We start from the raw sequence: 21,319 nt of genomic DNA, 5'->3' as shown, positions 1-21,319 counted from the left end.
TAAGAAACAAAGAGTAACGATGTATTACCAAAGAGTAATAGAACACATATTTCAAAAGTTAATGCTGGAATATATAAAGAACATAAGTGGGGCAGGAATCGACCATATGCTTCTTGAGCCAAGTTCAAAAAGAACTTATGTGCTCTTTTACCTAAACTCCACTTTCCCACCAATTTCCATATCCCTGGATTTCCCAGCTAAAGATCTATTGTTCTCAGCCTTGATTATGCTCAAATGATTGGGCATCCACACCCTGCGACAGAGAATTTCAAAGATTCATTATTCACTGGGTAAAGAGATTTCTCCTCCTCTCAGCCCTAAAACTATTATCCTGAGTCTATACCACTATTTGTAGACTCTCCAATCATCGGTAAAAGCTAGAGTTGAGTTTGGCATTGTGCTACTGATTAATCTTTCACTCGAGTACAATGTCAGACAAATCCCAACTTAAAATACGTGCAATAAATCCTTGTTCCACAGAGTGATCAACAGCAGGAGAAATTTTGATGGAGGGACATGACATTACTTTTGGAAACTAATAACTTGGGAACTGAATGTCATCAAAAAGACTTTCTAGATTGTTACAGACAGATTAATTTTAAGTCACCAATAGATGATAAATCATGTTTACTATAAAGATTGTGGATAATGAGGAACTCTAATTCAATAGGACCTCAATTAGAAAGAAATAAGAGCTAAAGTGGATGTGGATAGATTTAAAGTAGTGGCCTAAGAATATTCCCAAACACCCAGCGGAATTCTCCATTTCTGAGACAAAGTGTTGACGCCGGGGGAGGATTTGTGGACTTCCACGACAGCAAAATTGGCGCCCCACCGTATTCAGCAACTGTTGAGGGGCTAGCACCGGCATCACCTGGAACATAACCGATTCCAATGTGAAACGGTGCGCCATTTGCCGATTTTGCGCTTGACATTCAAGAGGCTGACAAGCTGCAGCTGCATATACACAGTTCACTCCCCACATACACCATCCCAGCCAACAAGATGGCAGCACGGACAGCAGCGGCAAAATTCATTGATGTCGAGCTCGAGACCCTCATGGACATGGTGGAGAGGGAGGCCACCCGGTACCCTGGCCTGGGAAGGAGGTTGCCAGCCCCTGCTGTTCGCCAGGCCTGGGCGCAGGTCGCAGAGCCAGTCAGCGCCACCAACAATACCGCTCAGACCAGCTTGCAGTGCCGGAAAAACATAGAAAAATACAGCACAGAACAGGCCCTTCGGCCCACGATGTTGTGCCGAACTTTTGTCCCAGATTAAGAACAAATTAATCTACACCCCATCATTCTACCGTAATCCATGTACCTATCCAATAGCCGTTTGAAGGTCCCTAATGTTTCCGACTCAACTACTTCCACAGGCAGTGCATTCCATGCCCCCACTACTCTCTGGGTAAAGAACCTACCTCTGACATCCCCACTATATCTTCCATCATTCACCTAAAATTTATATCCCCTTGTAATGGTTTGTTCCACCCAGGGAAAAAGTCTCTGACTGTCTACTCTATCTATTCCCCTGATCATCTTATAAACCTCTATCAAATCACCCCTCATCCTTCTCTGTTCTAATGAGAAAAGGCTGAGCAACCTCCACCTTTCCTCGTAAGACCTACTCTCCATTCCAGGCAACATCCTGGTAAATCTCCTTTGCACCTTTTCCAAAGCTTCCACATCCTTCCTAAAATTAGGCGACCAGAACTGCACACAGTACTCCAAATGTGGCCATACCAAGGTTTTGTACAGCTGCATCATCACCTCACGGCTCTTAAATTCAATCCCTCTGCTAATGAATGCTAGCACACCATAGGCCTTCTTCACAGCTCTATCCACTTGAGTGGCAACTTTCAGAGATCTATGAACATAGACCCCATGATCTCTCTGCTCCTCCACATTGCCAAGAACCCTATCGTTAACCCTGTATTCCGCATTCATATTTGCCCTTCCAAAATGGACAACCTCATACTTTTCAGGGTTAAACTCCATCTGCCACTTCTCAGCCCAGCTCTGCATCCCATCTATGTCTCTTTGCAGCCGACAATAGCCCTCCTCACTATCCACAACTCCACCAATCTTCGGTCAGCAAGTTTACTGACCCACCCTTCAACTCCCTCATCCAAGTCATTAATGAAAATCACAAACAGCAGAGGACCTAGAACTGATCCCTGCGGTACGCCACTGGTAACTGGGCTCCAGGCTGAATATTTGCCATCCACCACCACTCTTTGACATCTATCGGTTAGCCAGTTTGTTATCCAACTGGCCAAATTTCCCACTATCCCACGCCTCCTTACTTTCAGCATAAGCCTACCATGGGGAACCTTATCAAATGCCTTACTAAAATCCATGTACACTACATTCACTGCTTTACCTTCATCCACGTGCTTGGTCACCTCCTCAAAGAATTCAATAAGACTTGTGAGGCAAGACCTACCCCTCACAAATCCGTGCTGACTATCCCTAATCAAGCAGTGTCTTTCCAGATGCTCAGAAATCCTATCCCTCAGTACCCTTTCCATTACTTTACCTACAACCGAAGAAAGACTAACTGGCCTGTAATTCCCAGAGTTATCCCTGTTCCCCTTTTTGAACAGGGGCACGACATTTGCCACTCTCCAATCCCCTGGTACCACCCCTGTTGACAGTGAGGACGAAAAGATAATTGCCAACCACTCTGCAATTTCATCTCTTGCTTCCCATCGAATCTTTGGATATATCCCGTCAGGCCCGGGGGACTTGTCTATCCTCAAGTTTTTCAAAATGCCCAACACATCTTCCTTCCTAACAAGTATCTCCTCGAGCTTACCAGTCTGTTTCACACTGTCTTCTCCAACAATATGGCCCCTCTCATTCGTAAATACTGAAGAAAAGTACTTGTTCAAGACCTCTCCTATCTCTTCTGACTCAATACACAATCTCCCGCTACTGTCCTTGATCGGACCTACCCTCGCTCTAGTCACTCTCATATTTCTCACATATGTGTAAAAGGCCTTGCGGTTTTCCTTGATCCTACCCGCCAAAGATTTTTTATGCCCTCTCTTAGCTCTCCTAATCCCGTTCTTCAGTTCTCTCCTGGCTATCTTGTATCCCTCAAGCGCCCTGTCTGAACCTTGTTTCCTCAGCCTTACATAAGTATCCTTCTCGGGGCTGGTTTAGCACACTGGGCTAAATCGCTGGCTTTTAAAGGAGACCAAGGCAGGCCAGCAGCATGGTTCAATTCCCGTACCAGCCTCCCCGAACAGGCGCCGGAATGTGGCGACTAGGGGCTTTTCACAGTAATTTCATTGAAGCCTACTCGTGACGATAAGCGATTTTCATTTCCTTTCATTTCTTCCTCTTAACAAGACATTCAATCTTTCTTGTCAACCATGGTTCCCTCACTCGACCATCTCTTCCCTGCCTGACAGGGACATACATATCAAAAACACGCAGTACCTGTTCCTTGAACAAGTTCCACATTTCACTTGTGTCCTTCCCTGACAGCCTATGTTCCCAACTTATGCACTTCAATTCTTGTCTGATAGCATTGTATTTACCCTTCCCCCAATTGTAAACCTTGCCCTGTTGCACGCACCTATCCCTCTCCATTACTAAAGTGAAAGTCACAGAATTGTGGTCACTATCTCCAAAATGCTCCCCCACTAACAAATCTATCACCTGCCCTGGTTCATTACCAAGTACCAAATCCAAAATGGCCTCCCCTCTGGTCGGACAATCTACATACTGTGTTAGAAATGCTTCTTGGACACACTGCACAAACACCACCCCATCCAAACTATTTGATCTAAAGAGTTTCCACTCAATATTTGGGAAGTTGAAGTCACCCATGACTACTACCCTGTGACTTCTGAACCTTTTCAAAACCTGTTTCCCAATCTGTTCCTCCACATCTCTGCTGCTATTGGAGGGCCGAGAGAAAACTCCCAACAAGATGACTGCTCCTTTCCTATTTCTGACTTCAACCCCTACTACCTCAGTAGGCAGATCCTCCTCGAACTGCCTTTCTGCAGCTGTTATACTTTCTCTAATTAATAATGCACCCCCCCCCCCCCCCCCACCTCGTTTACCACCCTCCCTAATATTATTGAAACATCTATAACCAGGAACCTCCAACAACCATTTCTGCCCCTCTTCTATCCAAGTTTCCGTGATGGCCACCACATCGTAGTCGCAAGTATCGATCCATGCCTTAAGTTCACCTACCTTATTCCTGATGCTTCTTGCGTTGAAGTATACACACTTCAACCCATCTCCGTGCCTGCAAGTACTCTCCTTTGTCAGTGTTACCTTCCCCACTGCCTCACTACACACTTTGACGTCCTGAACATCGGCTACCTTAGTTGCTGGACTGCAAGTCCGGTTCCCATTCCCCAGCCAAATTAGTTTAAACCCTCCCGAAGAGTACTAGAAAACCTCCCTCCCAGGGTATTGGTGCCCCTCTGGTTTGGATGCAAACCGTCCTGCTTGTACAGGTCCCACCTTCCCCAGAATGCACTCCAATTATCCAAATACCTGAAGCCCTCCCTCTGACACCATTCCTGCAGCCATGTGTTCAACTGCACTCTCTCCCTATTCCTAGCCTTGCTATCACGTGGCACCGGCAACAAACCAGAGATGACAACTCTGTCTGTCCTGGCTTTTAACTTCCAGCCTAACTCCCTAAACTCGTTTATTACATCCACACCCCTTTTCCTACCTACGCCGTTGGTATGAATGTGCACCACGACTTCTGGTTGCTCCCCCTCCCCCTTAAGGATCTTGAAGACACGATCCGAGACATCCCTGGCCCTGGCACCCGGGAGGCAACATACCTTCCGGGAGTCTCGCTCACGACCACAGAATCTCCTATCTATTCCCCTAACCATTGAGTCTCCTATCACTATTGCTTTTCTATTCTCCCCCTTCCCTTCTGAGCCCCAGAGCCAGACTCAGTGCCAGAGACCTGGCCGCTAGGGCCTTCCCCCCGGTAGGTCATCCCCCCCAACAGCATCCAAAACGGTATACTTGTTTTGAAGGGGAACGGCCACGAGGGATCCCTGCACTGTCTGCCCGTTCGTTTTCTTCCCCTGACTGTAACCCAGCTACCCTTGTCCTGTACCTTGGGTGTGGCTACCTCCCTGTAACTCTTCTCTATTACCCCCTCTGCCTTCCGGATGATCCAAAGTTCATCCAGCTGCAGCTCCAGTTCCTAACACGGTCTCTAAGGAGCTGGAGTTCGGTGCACTTCCCGCAGGTACAGTCAGCGGGGACACGGTGGTATCCCTCACGACCCACATCCTACAGGAGGAGCATGCAACTGCCCTAGCCTCCATCCCTTCTTACCTTACAGAATACAGCTGCACTGTGTATCAACTGGAACTCCACCCTCCGACTCTGCTCCCAGTCAGCTGTACTCTCTGTAAACTCCCGGCTCCCTTCACGCTCTTTGAGGAAATGTAGGAAATTAAATGAAAAGGAGCACCTTACTCCGTCCTCACCTAACTCCCTCAGTCACCAAACTCTCACTATAGCACTCAAATGCACCCAAATTCAGCACCCCTCAGTCACCAAACCCTCACTATAGCACTCAAATGCACACAAATTCAGCACCCCTCAGTCACCAAACCCTCACTATAGCACTCAAATGCACCCAAATTCAGCACTCCCTCAGTCACCAAACCCTCACTATAGCACTCAAATGCACACAAATTCAGCACTCCCTCAGTCACCAAACTCTCACTATAGCACTCAAATGCACCCAAATTCAGCACTCAGTGCAAACAAAGTCTGCATTGTAACTAGCTCAGATTTGTGCTGTGATTCTGGTGTCTGAAAACTGGTCTAATCCAATTAACTAATTAACAAGCTCCAGCTGCAAGTAGTTACAAGTCGAACCTGTGTTTAAAGCTGATTGAAAATTCACCTTCTTCTCAACCAAACAGCAACTTTTAAGTTAATTAACTAAATAAAAGATCAGACTTTTGATTAAAAAAAATAATTAACTCTTAATATCCCTCAGTCACCAAACTCTCACTATAGCACTCAAATGCACCCAAATTCAGCGCTCAGTGCATGACCTCCTCAGGGCGACTAGGGTGAGGAAGCAGCACCGTGCCATTAGCACTACCCCGTCCCACACACCCGTAACCTGACACCCCCTTCCCCCACTCCCATCTGGAGGGTGGGCAAACTCCCACCCTGCACCTCATGCAGGCACCCATACCGGAAGCCACGACTGGGAGCCCTGGAGCTGAGGCCACCACTCGCTAGGCTGCATTCATCGGAGTGTCTCACACTGACGTTTTCTGCTCTCCGCCCACCACCCCCCCCCCAGGAGAAGGCCGCCCATAACCGCCGATGGTGGGAGAAGACAGGAGGGGGAGCGCCGTACTTGCGGCCCCTGGTCCCTGGCTGAGCAGAGGGCCCTGAACATGGTTGGCAGCTCAGAGGAAAGGGAAGTCGCCGTGGTGGAGATCGGCCGCGAGCGAGGAAGCGAGACCCCGCTGAGTTGCAGTTCCCCATGCCAGGTGTGTCAACCCCTCCCAACACCACCCTCATCCCCACACCACTCCCCCCTCTGTCTAATCATGTGTCTTGTCTTGCATCTTGCAGGACCTACTGGTGATGGGGCGGGTCTATCTAGTGTCCCCCAGCCAGTGGCTTGCCGGATCCCCCCCTGTGTGCCGAGCAGCCCTCGAAAAGAGACCCAAGACACCCTGGAGCTAAAGTCCATGGATGACACAGATTTCCCGCCACAGCTGTCTCCACCACCCTCCACTTTCAGTAGAAATGTGAGGTTATTCGGCATGAATGTAAAGTTATGCGCTTCGGTGGCAACAATAGGAAAGCAGATTATTATTTGAATGGGTGCAAAATGAGAGAGGTGGATATTCAGCGAGACCTTAGTGTCCTCGTGCATGAGTCGCTGTAAGTAAGCGAGCAGATACAGCAGGCAGTAAAGAAGCCAAATAGTATGTTGGTCTTTATAGCGAGAAGTTTTGAGTATACTGCTAATGTTTAGGCATTGGTGCGACCACACCTGGAGTATTGTGCAGTTTTGGTGTCCTTTTCTGAGGAAGGATGTTCTTGCTATGGTGGGAGTGCAGCGAAGGTTTACCAGGCTGATTCCTGGGATGGCGGGACTGTCATATGAGTAGAGACTAAATCAGTTAGGATTATATTCATTGGAGTTTAGAAGAGTGAGAGGGGATGTCATAGAAACTTCCAAAATTCTAACAGGATTAGACAGGGTAGATTCAGAAAGAATGTTCCCGATGGTGGGGGAGTCCAGAACTAGGGGTCATAGTTTGAGGATGAGGGATAAACCTTTTAGGACTGAGGTGAGGAGAAATTTCTTCACCCAGAGTGGTGGTTCTGTGGAATTCGCTACCACAGAAAATAGTTGAGGCCAAAACGTTGTGTATTTCAAGAAGGAATTAGCTATAACCCTTGGCATGATCATAATGAATGGCGGAGCAGGCTCGAAGTGCCGAATGGCCTCCTCATGCTTCTACTTTCCATGTTTCTATCCCAGAGATACTCACCTCGTTTGGGCACTTTACTGAAAAGGCTCCTGGGCCACTATCTGGTGTGCACCACACAGCTGCTCTGGTATATCAGGTGGAGGTAGGAACACACGAGGGGGCGGACAGTTGGAGGATGGGCCAACCAGAGACTGGCTGCCATCCAGATGGGTTTTGGGCTTCTGGAACAGACAGTCCCATCTATAATGGAGATGCAGTCGCAAAGTCAGGGACTACATGAGGGGTTGTCGATGAGCATTCAGCACCGCAGGTGCAGTTGGTGGAGTCCAACCGCGTGAAGAGCAGAAGGTGGTGCCGACCATGTGTGCCACCCAGGCCAACAACGCATGGGTGACATCTGCAGTGGAGGCATTGGTGGCGAGGGTCGCCATTGAAGCTCAGGCTTCTTGGTTTGGGAAAATACAACAAACGTAGCACAGGATCTGAGCCCAAACAAATTTCTAGCCAACTGGTAGAAATTGGTAAGTGTGTGTTTAATAAGTGCACGAGGAGTCCAGACTGAATAAAATAAAGAACTTTGATTTATTTACAATGATGGTATATGCACTTCCTGATGAATCCCTACCGGGTCAGTGATTTACTGGCTGACCTTTTATGCTAAATGGAGTTCCCCCACACCTCAGCGGGGGAGCTCGTACTCTGTGAGAATCATGGGGAAGATAATCATTCCCATCCTGTAAGTCCTGTGCAGGATATTCCAGTATGTCTGATTTGGGGTATAAATTGTTTACCAGTAAGAGGGCCTGCAATCCCTAGTTAAAGCAGAAATTAAGGTACTTTTTGATTTTATATTGCTACAGGAGGAGGTGCTTTGGGTTTTTCTTTTTTTAATTTCAAATTTCCAACATTGACAGCATTATTCTTTCATATTATTCAAATTATAGAGTCACAGATGTTTACATGCTGCTCAGTTTCTATCACTAAGCTAGTCCCACTTGCCCGCATTTGGCCCATATCAGGGGCTGGGTTAACTCACTGGGCTAAATCGCTGGCTTTTAAAGCAGACCAAGCAGGCCAGCAGCACGGTTCGATTCCCGTACCAGCCTCCCCGAACAGGCGCCGGAATGTGGCGACTAGGGGCTTTTCACAGTAACTTCATTGAAGCCTACTCGTGACAATAAGCGATTTTCATTTTCATTTCATTCCCTCTGTACCCACCATGCCCATGTCACTGTCTAATTGTTTTTTAAAGGAAAAAATTGTACCCGCCTCTACCACTGCCTCTGGCAGCTCATTCCAGATGTTCACCACCCTCTACGTGAAAAAATTTCCCCTCTGGTCTCTTCTGTATCTCTCCCCTTTTACCTTAAACCTATGCCTTCTCGTTCTAGACTTCTCTATCTTTGGGAAAAGATGTGGACTATCTACCTTATCTATGCTCCTCATTATTTTATAGACCTCTATAAGATCACTCCTAAACCTCCTACGTTCAAAGGAAAATAGTCCCAGCCCATCCAACTTCTCCTTTTTACTCAGACCATCAAGTCCTGGTAGCATCCTCGTAAATCTCTTCTGCACTCTTTCTAATTTAACAATATCCTTCCTATAATACGGTGATCAGAACTGAACACAGTAGTCCATGTGTGGTTTTACCAATGTCTTGTACAAATTCAACAAAACGTCCCAACTCATGTATTCAATATTCAGACCAATAAAACCGAGCATGCTGAATGCCTTCTTCAGCACCCTGTCCACCTGTGATTCCACCTTGAAAGAGCTACGAACCTGTACCCCTAGATCTCTTTGTTGTAACTCTCCCCAACACCCTACCATTAACTGAGTAGGTCCTGCCCTGATTTGATCTACCAAAATGCATCACCTCACATTCATCCAAATTAAACTCCGATTGCCATTCATCAGCCCACTGGCCCAATTGGTCAAGATCCTGTTGCAATCTTATATAACTTTCTTCACTATCCACTTTGCCATCAATCTTGGTGTCATCTGCAAACTTACAAACCATGCGTCCTACATTCTCATCCAAACCATTAATATATATATAACAAATAACAGTTAAACAGTATTGTTTAAATTCCAGAGGGCTCCTGTTGTCCCTTTCATTCCTCCTCACCAAAGTTATTGGAGGGCCTGTGTTGGAGGTGCAAAATTATTTGTTCTCATGAGCAAGCTATTTGTTCCCATCCACCATTACCTAGTCCTAAATATGTACATAGGCCTGAAAGTGGGCCCAAGATATTTTTTACCCAATACTGTTTCATAGAAGCTACTTAAAAGTTTACATTCCCATTATTCTGGAATGAGTTGCACCTTTTCAGAGTGAACTGTTTCAATTGAGATTAATTTTACTAACAGAGAAGAATTTTTCCTACAAACAGCTCTAGCCCCTTGTGAGCTTTTGTTCAAATAAAAGAAAACAGTCCCATGCAGACCTAATATGACATTCCAGTGTTACTTGAATGAGATACTTGTGATGGCCCAGTCTAGATTACTTGCCAGGTAGGTCTGCTCGATTCTTTAAATGATATGCATTATAGGATTATATTTTAGCTGAAAGGGCTAAAACATGTGCTAAGGATACACAGGAAAATGTAATTCTGCCATACAAATAGACAGTACTTTACGCATACTCTATTCCCGCAACCTGCAAAGATCCACTATTTGTGCCATTGCCCCAGTTTATCTTCGCTTGGATCTAAGTTGAAACCAATTCACACCAAACCCTCCCATCAAAAGAAAATTCTCTTTAAGTTGTGTGGGAATGTATGGGTGAGAGCCTGGTATATGAAGCTGCATAACATTTGAAAATTGAATTGACTCCACCTTCTGGTAGTCACACTGTAGGTCCAAGTTAGAATACATTCAAGAGTGAAAGGCTAGTATTCTCCATTGCGAGTACACCCCTCTACCACTGCTAGCGAGGACAGAGAAGTTGGCACTCTGCCAAATATCCCATTCACTGCAGGAGCGGTGAATCCCGCTGCCATGAATTGATGGAGAATTTCGCCCAAAGACTTCTTTGTAGGAGGCATGACACCACCAAGTATAAGAAGTGCATCCAATGGAACTATGCATTTGTTGTCAACTGGAACCTGATTAAGGGAGACACAGGAAGTATCTGTGAAACTGGTACATATAATGACCAATTACTTGTTTCATGTATTCTTTGTTCCTCTAGACTCTCAGACTTTTAAAAAAATTTGTTCATGGGATGTGGGCATTGTGGCAAGGCCAATATCTTGTGGTATTTCCATTCATCTGTTGCCCTTGTCCTTCTAAGTTGTGGAGGTCACAGATTTGAACGGTGCTGTTCAAGGGGCCTGGGCATGTTTTTTGCGTTGCATCTTGTAGATGTTACACAATGCTGCCATTGTGCGGTGGTGGTCGAGGGACAGAATATTTTAAGTGGTGCCTTGGACGATGATCATGGGTTGTACTCATCCAGGCAAGTGGATAGTATTCCATCACACTCTTGACTTGTGTCTTGCACATGGTGAACAGGTTTTTGCAAGTCAGGTGAGTTACTCACTGCTCAATTTCCAACTTTTGACGTGCTCTTGTAACCACAATATCTATATGTCTCATCTAGTTCAGTTTCTGAATGGAAATCCCCAGGATGTTGATGGTGGGGGTTTCAGCGATGGTAATGCCATTGAATATCAAGGGGAGATTCAATGGCAAGAGGACAGTCAAGGGTTAAGATTTTCTCTTTTTGGAAATGGTCATTGCCTGGCATTTGTGTGGCCTGACTGTCACTTTACACATTAGTCCAACCTGAATATTGTTCAAGTCTAGCTACATGCAGGCATGGACTGCTTCAGTATCTGAGGCATTCAGAATTGCATTGAACCCTGTGTATTAATTACCTCTGCCCTTGTGATGGAAGGAAGGTTAGAAATGATGCAGCTGAGGATGATTGGGCCACATGCACCTAACGCTTAGCGCAAAGTTCTGGGATGACTGGCTACCAACAACCATAACTATCATTTATTTTATTAGGTAGCTTCATCCTCTCCCGACCCGATTCCCACTTACAGAGCTCCTTGATGCCACATGTGGTCAATACTTGGTGACAAGGCCAGTCATTCTCAACTCACCTAATTTGGTTCTTTACATGTATTCATTGAAAGCTGTCTCCTCCTTTCTCAGGCTGTTGACTCTCCTGTTCCCAAACCCCTTCTTCCTGTGCACTATCATCATTCCGGAAGAAACACGATCCTTCTCAATAGTCTCCATCGTAATTTCCTTCAGCTTCCATGGGCTTCAAGTTCCTTTTCACAGTAATATTATGTTGTAAACAGCAGCAACAATAATTCTGGAGCCTCTGACTGTTTCGTATTGTTAGGCTCCACTAGGTTTATTGACATAATAGAATGCCCATATGCTGCTTAAGCACTTCTAATAGTTTCACTGATAGCATTTTGTCTTTTCACTCCTTATGCTTGCAGAATCCTGACCGGAGTCTTAAGCTATGAATACAGGGGATAGTTTTGATCAGTAGTCAACATACAGAAACATGTTGTCAGCTGGACTGATAATTTAGATCATCACATTACAGGGTGACTATGTCTAAAAACGTACTATCGCTGAATCTCTGAGCCTTGTGGATGCATCATTGTGCCTACAGTCGATGCTCAAGCTCTGAAACCAATCAAGCTGTCAAACTGGGGGTACTTCCTGCACATGTGGTCATCCAGATTGCAAGGAATGTCTAAGAATTCCCACATGCTGCAGGATGTGCAAAACACAGGACTGAGCTCCCAGCCATACTTTTAGTTCAAAAGACTCAGTATAATTTATGCAAAGTAGAAAATTATTTAAAGTTATTTTTTAAAAAGCTAGGCCTTTATTTAATGTAGCTTTAAAGGGCAGATGCCCAGTATCTACCAATCAGCTCTTTCCCTTGTGCTGATGTCACTTTTCACAAACTGACATTAGGCTTCTGAATTCCAGCACTGCCAAGTTTCTCGAGTCTGGAGTGCTCTGCACTCCCCCCCCCCCCCCCAAAATCGCTGCTCCCCCCCCCCCCCCCCCCCACCCCCGAATCGCTGCTCCCTGACTGGTCAGCTCCCGAATGCTGCTTCCACACAGCAGCTCAAATACTCACCAAATAACTAGCTTCTGTAGCAGAGCAAGACCACTTTCTCAAAATGAAAAAGTTAGAAAGCAAAAATGGGGCACTACTTCCCTTTGCATCAAATTCCCCAAAGTACTCACTTGCACCATGTCTCACTTAGCATATGCTGTCTCCCAATTGCGTGTGCAGCTCTTACTGTGAAAGTCACCTCGTCCCTTCCCTCCTCACCTGAACCTTTACATTAGTGCCTCTTTCCAGGGCTCAATGGCTCAACTGGGGACCTCTGTGGGATCTCTCACACTTCCATGCATAAGTGTGTCCAGGACTCACAATTAGATATAATTGACAAGAGACTAAGCAAGCCAGGGCAGCAGGGCACTCGGCTTTGCAGCTATTTCTGGCTTCCCACAGATGCAGGTTTAAAAAAAAACGAATTTGTGGGATGTGGGCATTGTTAGCTAGGCCAGCATTTATTGCCCCTCCCCAGTTGCCCTTAGAAGGTGGTTGTGAGCTGCCTTCTTGAACCCCTGCCGTCCTTGACGTGTAGGTACACACACAGTCCCGTTTGGGAGCGAGTTAGAGGATTTTGACCCAGTGACAGTGAAGGATTGGCAATAGATTATCAAGTCAGGATGGTGAGTGACTTGGAGGGGAATCGCCAGGTGGTGGTGTTCTCAGCATCTGCTGCCCTTGCCGTTCTAGATGGTTTGTGGGTTTGGAAGGTGCTGCCTCAGAAGCCTTGGTGAGTTCTTGCTGTCTATGTGTAGATGGTACACAGGGCTGCCACTGTTCATCAGTGGGGAAGGGAGTGAATGTTTGTTCACAGCGTGGCAATCAAGCAGGTTGATTTGTCCTGGATGGTGTCGAGCTTCTTCAGTGTTGTTGGAACTGCAAGTGGAGAGCATGCCATCACATTCATGATTTGTGCATTCTAAATGGCAGACAGGTTTGGGGGAGTCAGAAGGTGGGTTACTTGCTGCAGGAATCCTATCCTCTGACCTGCTGTTTTAGCCACTGTATTGATATGGCTAGTCCAGTTAAGTTTCCAATCAATGGTAACCCCTAGGATTTTGTTAGTGGGGGAATGAAGCAATGGTAATTCCACTGAATGTTAAGAGGCAATGGTTAGATTCTCCCTTTGTGAAGGTGATCATTGCCTGGCACTTGTGTGGTATGAATTTACTTGCCACTTGTCAACCCAAGCATGGATATTGGCCAGGACTTTCTGTATTTCAACATGGACTGCTTCAGTTTAAAAACTTTTTTTCCCCCCAATTAAGGGAAAATTTAGAGTGGACAATCCACCTACCCCGCACATCTTTCGGTTGTGGGGGTGAGACCCATGAAGACACCGGGAGAATGTGCAAACTCCCACTGACAGTGAACCAGGGCTGGGTTCGAACTCGGGTCTTCGGCGTCGTGAGGCAGCAGTGCTAACCACTGCACCACCGTTACGCCTGATGGACTGCTTCAGCACTTGAGGAGTCGCAAATGGTGTTGAACATTGTGCAATCCTCAGCGAACATCCTCACTTCTGACCTTATGATGGAAGGAAGGTTATTTATGAAACAACTGAAGATGGTTGGGCCTAAGGCATTAGCCTAAGGAACTCCTGCAGAGATGTCCTGGAATTGAGATGATTGTCCTCCAAACACCCTAACCATCTTCCTTTGCAGACATCGACTGTACTCATGTGACTCCACAATCTCCCTGGCAGCAGGCACTCCAATAGGAAGTGCTTCTACTTGCTAAATATGCAGCTGGAGTGTGGTCACAACAAGCAAATTCAGGTTTGCACGAGGTTTCTTGGAAGAGTCTCTGATTCCTAAATCTTACACTGATTGTAGATCCCGGACACCTTTGAGGGACAAGAGAGCATCCAGGTTTGGCTCCTCTGTGACAAGGATTACCTGAAAAGGATGTGGCTGATGACATTCCTCCAGAGGCCACAAAATGTCTCAAAGAGATGGTACAACAATACTCATGCTGCTGCCCAAATGATGGTGAAGAACATTATAGATTTTTTAAAAATGTGATTTCAATGTCTGGACAGATCTGGTGGGTCAGCGCAGGACAGACTCCAGAGTTTCACAATCAGCATGGCTTTCTGCACGCTTCACAACCTGGTGATGCAAGAGGGGAGGAGCTGCCAGATGCTAAACTGGAAGAGTTGCCAACCTCCTCCGATGAGGAGGACATTGAAGGAATGAGGGCGATGAGGTGGAGGAAGCCGAGGCTACAGGCATACACGAGGCCCTCATTGCCACCAGATTCCCGGAGGAGGAGAATGAGCAATAGTGATTGTCCACTTCGACTAGTGCCCTCCATCATAAGCCCACCTGAACACCAGTGCCACTATTCTCACCTTTCAACCATCCACTCCACTTTGATTGTGTGTGCTTACACAGGAAGCTCACATCATCCTGAGCCTGATGTGAGAGCTTGGGAGAAATTGTCCTTCCTGAAATGGGGTGCCAACTGGAGTAGATTGTCTCGGAGACAGACACAGCGTTTTCCAGCCTATGGGAGGCAGCAGCTGCTCTACTATCTTCAGTGGACTTGCCACTTCATGCCTCCAATGTCACCAGGTTCCTTCATAAGATCCAATAGCAGCAACTGTGCAACACTTTCTTGGTCACAACCTACTGAGAGGCACGACTCGGACCAAGGCTGTCAAGGTTGGAATGAAAGTTTTCAGACAACCATTCAGACATGTCTGCATTCTTTGTGTCTCCTTGTTCTCAATTATATTGGTATCTGGTACATGCAGATAGGGATGTTGCCTTGCATTCATCCTCACCTCTCGGTGGATGTAAACCACCTGAAGATGACAAATTTTAAAAGTTGCCTGCCATACATTACAATGCCTACTATTGAGCAAAGATAGTCCGTCGTCATGGCTGTACCTGGAGATTTGCAAAAGTCTCAGACATCACAAAGTCTTCAAGATTGTCTTCATTTGATAATAAAGAGCACACATCAGACCACTGAAGCCTCGTTCCTATCCAGTGGCTTCCCTCAGCATCAGTTCAACCCACCGTATGCGCCTCCAGAGCTGTAAGGTTCCACAGATCGCAATATCTCACCATTTGCAATCATCATCATAGGCTACACACAGCACTGCATCCCAATGTTATGAATAGAGCTTTGCGGATGCTGGACGGACAACTGGAAGGTAACATATTCTCAAGGATGTGGGCATTAGCAGCATGATCATGAGGTGACTGAGAAAGGCATAGCCTAGGCACATTGAGGTGGCAAGGTCCTCAACTATTGGTGAGCCTACCACTTGTGCATTCTGTGATGAATGTAAGAAATTGATACATCATAGAATCACAGAATAGAATTTACAGTGCAGAAGGAGGCCATTGAACACATCGAGTCTGCATCGGCCCTTGGAAAGAGCACCCGACTTAAGCCCACACCTCTACACCATCCCCTTAACCCAGTAACCCCACCTACCCTTTTTTTGGACACAAAGGGCAATTTAGAATGGCCAATTCACCTAACCCGCATATCTTTGGACTGTGGGAGGAAACCGGAGCACCCGGAGGAAACAACACAGAGAAGGGGAGAACATGCAGACTCCGCACAGACAGTGACCCAAGCCGGGTATTGAACCTGGGACCCTGGAACTGTGATGTGACAGTGCTAACCACTGTGTTACCATGCCACCCATATTATATTTCATATCTTTGGTAGTAATATTAGCAAAAACCCTGGTTTAAAATACATACAGGCAGTATGCCTGCTAAATCTGTAATTAAAGAATCTTAAAAGGCGAGGCAATCATTCATTCCGACCACCTACTTGGTTACAGATAAAGGGCTAATGGAACATTGTTTATATTTTGGATGGTTCCGTGGAGTGTACTTACTTTATGAGGGGTTGTATTTAATCCTAGCTAAGCAGGTCATAGAATTTAGTGGGATACTGATGATGTAATTAATGGGAGGAGCCAGATCTGTCTGTGGTTTTGCAATCTGTTATAGATTTTAAATTGAACAGCAGTTTGTCATAGGATTTGAGTCTGACAAGATCGAAGTGTCCTTGATCTATTCTTGAAAGGGCTTTTCTCTAAAAGTATTGACACAGGTTACAAAACAAGTTACTTGTATTTATAAGTTGTATTTGAACTGCACTGGGTTGCTTAACTGGAGGTGTAGATAGTAAGCTCAAGCTTCTGTTTTTATTTAAGAGCCGTTTGACTAATAATTGTAAAGCTATTTCTTTGATGTTATTGTGGTTAATTCTGCGTTTAAATTAAAGTTTGCTTTAACATAAAATATCCCTATTGGTCAGAGTCATCCCTCCTGGGGTGAGGTATCCATTCCTCTAACAGTTTTACAAATACAAAACTTGTTTGGGGTTTTCATCCATTACTTTAACAAAAGTTGGGGTGTGGTCTGGTATCCTAACAATTTGGAAACTCTGAAATGCAATTGGTACACAGGAGTGCACATGGGGGGCAGCACGGTGGCACAGTGGTTAGCATTGCTGCCTACGGCGCTGAGGACCCGGGTTCGAATCCCGGCCCTGGGTCACTGTCCGTGTGGAGTTTGCACATTCTCCCCGTGTCTGCGTGGGTTTCACCCCCACAACCCAAAAGATGTGCAGGATAGGTGGATTGGCCATTCTAAATTGCCCCTTAATTGGAAAAAATAATTGGGTACTCTAAATTTATAAAAAAAAAAAGGAGTGCACATGGGTGGGATTCTCCGTCCCGCCGGGATTCTCCGTCCCGCCAGCTAGCCACTGGGATTTCCCATTGTGGGCAGCTCCACTCCGTCGGGAAATCCCCGGACGTGGGTACACTGCCGGCGCAATGGAGAATCCCGACAGTGGAAAATCCAGCCCATGATCTCTGTGGGTTCCCATAGCCTTGGAAACCCTGTTGAATTAGAGAATACATGGTGTTCCAGCATACATGACCCTTCTCTATCTGCATCAACATCTCTCCTTCTACACTAGCCCGTGACCTTTCTTGAAAGCAGATGAGTGAGCTAGGAGTGTACATCAGCCCAATGTTACACAAGAAAGAATTAGCAATGCATGGGCCTGCATAGCATGTGAACCAGATTCTCCCACGAGGAAAGCTAACATGAAGGATGATACAGTACTGATATCAGGAATGATGTGTAAATGGGCGCACATTGTTGTGCGATGGAGGCACAGCATATAGATGTGAGGCACCAGGTAGCAACTTTTGAGAGGGATCTTGGTGACACACCTGTTTGACAGTGACACGGCTCATCATAATGAGGAGGCATAGTCAAAAATGTATGCGAAATGTGTTGCATTGTATTTCCATAGGTATTCAATATAACCATATGGTTAACACCTGTGGCCCATAATTCTCCTAATATTTCTTAGATTTCCTAACTGTACTTGGTGCTTCTTCAACATTGTCAATGGAGGTGCAGCCAGCCTGCTGGACTGCTACCTGCTGTTGTCTGTGATGACTTTGGTGGACATCTTCTGGAAGGCCAGAAGTTGGAAGGCCCCGGCATGCTTTGGGTGTCTGGCTGTGAGGCAGGTGCATCCTTGTTGGCCTGTGGAGCGGCAGTTGATGGGGCACAGGGAAAGGGAATTGGCTGGACACTGCCAGAGTCATCTGGGTGGATGTCCCCAGAGTGTACACCTGTTGACCCTCCTCTCTATGGGTGCCTCAGGGTCCCTGGTTGACTCTTTGGGGAGAAGGGACAACTGAAAGTGAGATCGAGGTGCCCTGCTCCCCTCTCATGTAGTCACTGAAGGATGCTGCCAAGGGCTACAGCAAGGAAGCATTGCTCCTGCAGAAGTGCAGGACCAATGCCCTGGACCAAGGTCTCCACAGTGGTCGCAAACCTGCCAGTGTTGATCTCAGTGTGTTTGCACACCTCCTCCAATTTGAGCAGTGCAGCTGACATCCCTTCCTGATATCCCCTTGACTGTTGCTGCAGCTCTCGGAACCCATTTTGGATTGAGTGTTGAGGTGCATCAACCGACTTGGACTCGGCACAATTGTGAGCTACAGCGGTCCTCTGAGTACTGGTGACTTCTAAAATCCCTGCCTCAGTCTTCTATGGACCAGATTATGTGCTGTGTTCACCAGATTGTGACCACAAGCCTGCTCTAGATCAAGATTTGCCCGAATTGTATGTATCTGGTGGAGGGTGGGGTGAGTGCTGTGAATGATCTTCAAGGCTGCTTATTTCAATGTCCTCATCTGAGGTGTCCATGGACCTGAAGCTGAGGGGCAGGCTTGTGGATCTCCTTGGACACTTTCCAGATGTATCTATGAATGGTAATAGAGAAAATTAGTGCATGGCAGTGGATTTAAAAAGAGGAAAAAGCACTCACAGTGTCATTGCCTGTGGGATGAGCTGGTGCACGATTCTCACTTGGGTGTGTGCCGCTCATTTCACCATTGCCACAGGCACACGCCATGTTGCCGCCAGCTAGTGCAATGGCACACTCCTCAGAGGGAGTGAGGATCTTGATGTCAGGCACTCCACCTCCAGTCTGGGACCTCTCCTTGTTGTTGTGTGCAAGCTTGTCCTGCATAAAGATAGATGGAGAGAGCGTGAGCAGGATGCATGTCAAGGCAGATGATAAGTATGCCTGGCATGTGCGAGTGGTGAGTGGAGCAATGGACAGGGCGAGGACGCAAGCTCGGGAGGATATGAGGCTTTTGGAGCTGCGATGGTGTGTGTAAGACTGAACAGTGATGTCCCTTGAGGTGGCAGTGAGTGCAATCAATGTGAATATGTGATAGGCTGGTGAGTGTAATGTTCTTTGATTGGGCTGATGTTGAATCTTGATATTGTAGCGTGAACAAAGAACATTAGACTTTGCTTCATAAACAAAGTTATTTATTACTAACACTACACTAGCGAATTACTAAAATGTGTAAGATTAATACAGTTGGAAATAATGGCCTAACACTATGATACTACAGAGCTACTCTAAATGTGACTGCTACAAACTCCTTACTAACACCTTCTCCTGGAACACATGGCGTGTCCGGGTCATGTGTCTGCGTACTCACACCACCTGGTGGTCGGATGCTGGAACTACAACAGTGAGACATATATTACAGATATTATTATTTACATACAGACGATAATACAGATGTCAATCTACTTTACATCACATCCCCTTTCTTTGGAAATTTTTTTTTTCTTTTTAGATACATTTGTAGCTTCAAGGTATTTACATTTTTACGAACAGTGTTATATATAACCTTGTATACATTCAAATATTCAGGGTGGTGATGTTCATGAACTAAATCTATCAGGTTACCTTCGAACCCTGGAGGACTGTCGCAGTGCTTGAGGTGACGATGAGGTAGTCTGGTTATTTTCCGGTAAGCTAACTGGTAGCTTTAATTTTTGGCATTTCTACAGCGTGTGCATAGTCTCAGGCATGCGAGGAGGAGCAACCCCATCATCTAGTCTTGATTGATTCGCCTTGAGTTTTAGCAACGCTCTGAGATTGCATCTCAATATTGAGCCTTGATCCGTGAGAATGACAAAGGAGTTGGGACCTGCCTGTCTTATGTAGTCATGGACCATCCTTGTGGTGTCTCAAACCTGATGGTATCATCTGGACCCAAACCACCCAATATTCTGCTGGAGAGGCTGTAGTAGTGTGTTTGATTCTGCTTTTGAGCAGTGATTTTGCACATTATGGGCATATTACGGATTTTTTCAGGAATGCTGGGAAGTGTTGTCTGCAGCTTCCTACCCATTAGCAGTTGAGCCGAAGCTAATCCACTACTCAGTGGTGTGGTATGGTACGCCAACAGGGCGAGATACGAGTCAATGTGTGAAGCAATGGCCTTCTTGAGCAGAGTCTTAGCGATGTGGATCCCTTTTCCTTCTTGCCCATTGGATTGAGGGTGGAGTGGACTGGAGGTGACATGCTTGAAATCATATCTCTTTGCGTTATCCTGCCACTCCCTACTGTCAAAGCAGGGACTGTTGTCACTCATGACAATTTGCGGTATACCATGACAATTTTTATATTTTATTGATTTTATATATTTTTTATTTATTTATGTGCAAAAACTTCTTTTGCACATTGGTTCACGCTGGCACTGCTGGAATTTGGTAGTTTCATTACCCAGGGTAGTTGGAGTAGTAATCAATTAGCAGTATCTATTCAGTGTCATTCAGGTAAAAAAGATCAACTTACTTTCAGTTAAGGGTTGCTTGCGTTGAAGATTCCGATATCTTTGGCATGTTTCACAGTGTTCCACTGTTCGTTGAATGTCCCGATTGATCTTTGGTCATTAAACCAATTCTCTGGCCCGCCTCTTGCACTTCTCAATCCCCAAATGCCCTTCGTGAATCTGCACGAGGATCATGTGATTGTGGAATAACTATTCTGTTTTTTCTGAGCTCAAAGCCGTTGATGTAGCTCAGTTCATGCCTGACATTCCAGAACTTGGAGCATGAGTCTGCAGGACATTCCTGTCTCATATGCTGGACTACCTTCTGCAAGGTTTCATCTTTCTCTGTCTCAGCCTTTATAAATTGGATTGGATTGGAGTGGATTTGTTTATTGTCACGTGTACCGAGGTACAGTGAAAAGTATTTTTCTGCGAGCAGCTCAACAGATCATTAAGTACATGGGAAGAAAAGAAAATACATAATAAGGCAACACAAGATATACAGTGTAATTACATAAGCACCGGCATCGGATGAAGCATGCAGGGTGTAATGTTAATGAGGTCAGTCCATAAGAGGGTCATTTAGGAGCCT

General features: G+C 46.0%; 1 protein-coding gene across 20 annotated transcripts in view; it reads right to left on the bottom strand.

Annotated features, from left to right (window-relative positions):
• The window catches only part of magi2a (membrane associated guanylate kinase, WW and PDZ domain containing 2a), an 886,652-nt gene that overhangs the window by 57,472 nt on the left and 807,861 nt on the right, over nt 1–21,319 (bottom strand). The window lies entirely within an intron of this gene.

Source organism: Scyliorhinus canicula, chromosome 11, assembly GCF_902713615.1.
Source record: "Scyliorhinus canicula chromosome 11, sScyCan1.1, whole genome shotgun sequence".
Taxonomy (NCBI): domain Eukaryota; kingdom Metazoa; phylum Chordata; class Chondrichthyes; order Carcharhiniformes; family Scyliorhinidae; genus Scyliorhinus; species Scyliorhinus canicula.
Note: the sequence above shows the minus strand (reverse complement) of the source record. Positions and strands in the feature narration are given on the sequence as shown.